Source organism: Sinocyclocheilus grahami, unplaced genomic scaffold (genome assembly GCF_001515645.1).
Source record: "Sinocyclocheilus grahami isolate Dianchi unplaced genomic scaffold, SAMN03320097.WGS_v1.1 scaffold668.1, whole genome shotgun sequence".
Lineage (NCBI taxonomy): Eukaryota > Metazoa > Chordata > Actinopteri > Cypriniformes > Cyprinidae > Sinocyclocheilus > Sinocyclocheilus grahami.
This window is the reverse complement of record NW_015505847.1, coordinates 1-5,181: the sequence shown is the minus strand read 5'-3', so window position 1 is coordinate 5,181 and position 5,181 is coordinate 1.

Below are 5,181 nucleotides of genomic sequence, written 5' to 3'. Positions count from 1 at the left end.
AATCCGCAGCTTCAAATAAATTATCCACCCACCAACCGCCCGCACCTGTATTTTTGTCTGATTTACATAACCGCACCTGACCCGCACCCGATCATCACATTAGGGTTCGTACAGTCATGAAAAACCTGGAAAAGTCATTGAACAGCAATTTCCAGGTTTATGTAAAATTAAATAAACTCAAACATTTTTTGAAAAAATCATGAAAATCTATTTCACAATTCTCTGTATAATAGAATTGTTTAATCAGATCCCGAATTTCGTTGCAGGATTGCGCATACATCGCATTACTCATTCCCGCAGCTTTCGAATTTAAAATGAGGGAAATTACTGCAAAACCTTTATTCAATATAGCGTGTAGGTTAGATGAGTAAATAAATCCACGTAAACCATCAGATGAAAACAGCGTAAGTGATTCAGCTGTACCGCGTCTTCTCTCTATGACTTTCACTTCACATCGACGCATCTAGAGCTGCTGCACTCTGCGATAGAAGACTTTAGCTCGCATTTCGGGACAGTTGACAGAATTGTCAATTGTCTGATCGGTCATTGTTGCATTGTCACAAAAATGTATTATTTTCACGTCTTTTTAAGCCATTCGGTACTCGCGCTCTCCAGAGGCGCGTGCGCTCACAGTCACAACCCAAAGCGCATACTGTGAGTACCAAATTGAGAAAGTACTGTCGGTTTTGTCTTAAGTTAATGTAAACAGTTGCAAAATAAAACGCATGACTCACCATCCATCTTCCAAAACTTCATGAATGAGATCTTCTGTTATATGCTCAACCAATTCGTAATTATCTACATCGACGACATTCTCATTTACTCACTCAATCTTAAGGAACACCAACAACATGTTTCCCAGGTACTCCAATGTCTCCGCGAGCATCACCTCTACCTCAAGGAAGAAAAGTGTGAGTTCCATCAAACCACCATTAAATTCCTGGGCTACATTATCACACCAGAGGGAGTCCAAATGGACCAGAACAAGGTGGAAGCAGTGAGGAATTGGCCACAACCCACCACGGTCAAAAAGCTACATAGATTCTTGGGATTCACAAACTTCTATTGGCGCTTCATAGCCCATTATAGTCAATGGTCGGCTCTACTTACCTCTCTCCTCCGTCAGAAACCAAAGACCCTCTCCTGGAACCCTGAAGCCACACAGGCATTCCTGCAGCTCAAATCCTCCTTCTGCACCGCTCCAGCCCTAACCCATCCAGATCCGAGCCATGAGTTTGTGGTGGAAGTGGATGCTTCCACTCTGGGAGTAGGTGCAGTATTACCCCAATGGAAGGGTGAACCCCCGTACTCCATCCATGTGCGTACTTCTCCAAGAAAATGTCCCCAGCAGAGCAAAATTATGACATCGGGAACCGCGAGTTACTGGCCATCAAACTCGCGCTGGAAGAGAGGCGGCACTGGTTGGAAGGGGTCCACATCCCTTCGAAGTCATAACTGATCACAAGAACCTCCAATACCTCTGTGAAGCGATACGTCTCAATCCCGACAAGCCCGATGGGCCTTATTCTTCACCCGTTTCCAGTTCACAGTAACCTACTGTCCTGGGCATAAGAACCTCAAAGCAGATGCTTTTTCATGACTACACCAACCAGATCCATCTCCAGATAACCAGAAACCCATTCTCTCACCCACTGTGCTCGCATGTCCAATCACCTGGGAAGTGAATGATCAAATTTGTGCCGCCACTCTCACAGAACCTGCTCTGCCGGGAGGTCCGGAAGGGAGACTTTATGTACCTACCACTCTACGCCTTACCCTTCTGGACTCCATCCACACTTCTCCGGGATCGGGTCACCCAGGCAGCCAATGAACCCTCTCGCTCCTCTGGAACAGATACTGGTGGCCCAGCATGGCTCAGGATGTCGCCTGCTACGTCAAGGGTTGTTCGGTCTGCGCCATCACATCCACTCCACGCCGTTTACCTGCAGGAAAACTGGTTCCCTTACCTATTCCACGTCGACCCTGGTCCCACAATGGAATCGATTGCGCCACTGATCTTCCACCCTCTAACGGATTCACTACCATATTTGTCATGGTGGACAGATTCTCCAAAACCTGTAAATGAATCCCCTTACGTGGATTACCCACTGCTTTGGAGGCAGCCGAAGCGTTCTTCCAGCATGTCTTTCGACACTTTGGTCTCCCTGAAGATATCGTTTCAGATAGAGGGCCGCAGTTCATATCCAGGGTCTGGCGTGGTTTCTTCCATCTGCTGGGAGTGACTGTCAGCCTTTCCTCAGGTTATCATCCCCAAACCAACGGCCAGACCGAACGCAAGATCAAGGAGATCGGGCGGTATCTCCGAGCCTACTGTCACGAACACCAAGACAGCTGGAGCCAGTAACTTCCCTGGGCCGAGTATGCTCAGAACTCGTTGCGACAGAAAAACGACTGGGTTAACACTATTCCAGTGTGTACTCGGATTTCAACCGCCACTCTTTCCATGGACTGGAGAGCATTCGGAAGTCCCCGCCTCTGGTTCCGTGAGAGCGAGAGGGTATGGGACTCGGCACATGTCCATCTCCAGCAGGCAGTACGGAGACACAAAGACTTTGCTGATGCCCGTTGTGCACCCACACCAGTTTACCAACCAGGTGACCGAGTTTGGCTCTCCACTCGGGATATTCATCTCCAGCTGCCCAGCAGGAAGCTGAGTCCCCGTTATGTCGGCCCTTTCCCTATCACAAAACAAATGAATGAGGTCACATATGAGCTCCAACTCCCAGAGACCTACCGCATCTCACCCACCTTCCATGTGTCCTTCCTAAAGCCATTCACTAATCCACTTCTCCATCCTTCTGCAGAGCACGACCTCCTCCCGAGGTCAACCCCAACTATACCATCTACAGAGTCCAAGAAATCCTAGACTCCCGACGGCGGGGCGGCCGGCTCCAGTGTCTTGTGGATTGGGAGGGGTACAGTCCCGAGGAGAGATCATGGGTGGACAAAGATGATATTCTGGATCTGTCACTCCTCTCCGACTTCCACCAGTCACACCCAGATCGTCCCACTCCTAGGGGGCGCGGTCGTCCTCACCATCGGTCACTGGGTGCCAGGAGACACCCGTGGGGGAGGGGGTACTGTCACAGATTCACCAACCACATCAGCCACACCAGCCACCTACACCCGTTCACAATCACAATTACTAATTACGAGCACCTGATGCCATTTACCTTAGCACTATATCTGTTCACTCACCTCAGCCTCTCATTGACTGGTCTCAAGGTTGCATACCTGTCCTCATGCCTTACCACACCACTCTGGATCTCCGTGGCTCTATGTCTCCCGCCGTCTTGCTGGATCTTCCTAAAGAGGATTAAGATAAGGACTGTTACTCTTCAGTTTCAAGAGCTCAAGTTATGTTTCAGTTTTGCTTCAAATTTACTGTTTGAAGCTCTCCTTCAATTTGTGTAAATAAAGAATCTCTGAATCGTTCTTCCTGTGTATGCCTCTCTATCCAGCCGTGACAAACAGGAACATAAAAGGACATAAAAATAAGTGCTACAGTATACCAGTTATACCAGTACGTACTTGGCGGTTCCAAATCAGGGCTCAAAGCTGAGGATTTTTTCTACTGGCCCGTTTGGGCCAGTGATTCAAATGATCAGTTATTCAAATCATCTAAAGGGATTTGCCAAAATCCACATTTGGCATCGAGGATACTAAAAACCTTGGCACTTGGCATGTCAGCTATGACCTGTTCAATGGTTTTCAATGGATGATATGGCCTTAGGAGCGCCTTGTTAAGATGCACTGGATCTAAGCATATCCTTATAGAGCCATCTTTCTTCTTGGGAGCGACCATGACAGATACCCATTCTGTGGCATCAGTTTCAGGGGTAATGACGCCCAATTTAGTCATTCTCTCGAGCTCTGCCATGACTTTTTCCTTCATTGCAATGGGCACTTTCTTGGGAGCACATACAGTGGGCGCTACTGACTCATCTACTCGCATGTGATAAACGACAGGCAGTTTACCAAGCACTGTAGTGTCAAACAGATCACTGAATTCCCGTACCTCTGGTCCTAACTGTATACATTGCAATCCAAGCAGTGGTCTCACATTACGATCTACAACCTGGAATTTGAGTTGGCCTTGTTCACATTCTAATAGAGTGGTGCCTTCAGTGTTTATATTCCATTTACCACAGTAGTTGCATTGTTTATTGAAAGCAAAACACTTGAGTAGCCTCGTGTTTTAGTTCTTTTGTGCTCTTTTCGGATTGCTCATATAACAAGCATATATTAACTGTCCAGCGTGAGCTTTTTCTCATGGAGCAGTTGTTTCCGCACACTGTTACTTTCAATCCTGCAAATGATGCGGTCACGAATCAGTTCGTCATTTAATTGTCCAAAGTCAAATTTTTTTGGCCTGCACCTTCTTCGATTTGTCTGACAGACCAGTGTTGCATATACACCATTCTTTTCAAATTTGCTCCAGTTGTCAGCTATATATAAAAAAATCAGTGGATCAATACGGCAGAGACCTTATTTATTAGTATTCATTAATTAAAGAGTATATTTATAAATATTATATTAATGCACAGAAACAGTTAAGGGTGTATGACATAATGTGATATTGCGAGATACTGATTTTATAAGGGTTGTTGTTTCCACCCCTTCTTTTATTTTCTTTCACCTTAATCTGGTTTCACACTCCATCCCAGCAGGTGGCGGAAATTCACCTAAAGCTGGTTTGCCCACCTCCATAAAACACAAAAAAAGAAGAAAAAGACAGCATTTACCAATTGTATTGTGTTTTGCTGAGCTGTAGGGTGTTCCAAGAACAGCTATTCGGATTTGATGTACAGGTTAATACGGCATAAGAGAAGACTGTAATCTGACCTGAAGTCTAGTACGGGTCATAAAGCGAAAAGGTTAGTGTACTTTTTTTATGCAATGCAAAATTATAACATTGTTGTGAGCGGTTGATATTGAGCTACAGTAACTTAGCTTTCTGTTATTGAATGCAAAACTTTAGGTACTTTTATGTGCGGTAATACTATGTCAGCGTCCCTACCAGCAATTGTGCCCGCCGCTTGTAGAGCCACGGCCGCGGTAAGTCATCATCAACACAAGCACACAGCGCTCTCAATAACAGCAACATATCCCTCTTATTTCGGATTTTACGTATTTATGTATTGCATGTTATTTTTTTTC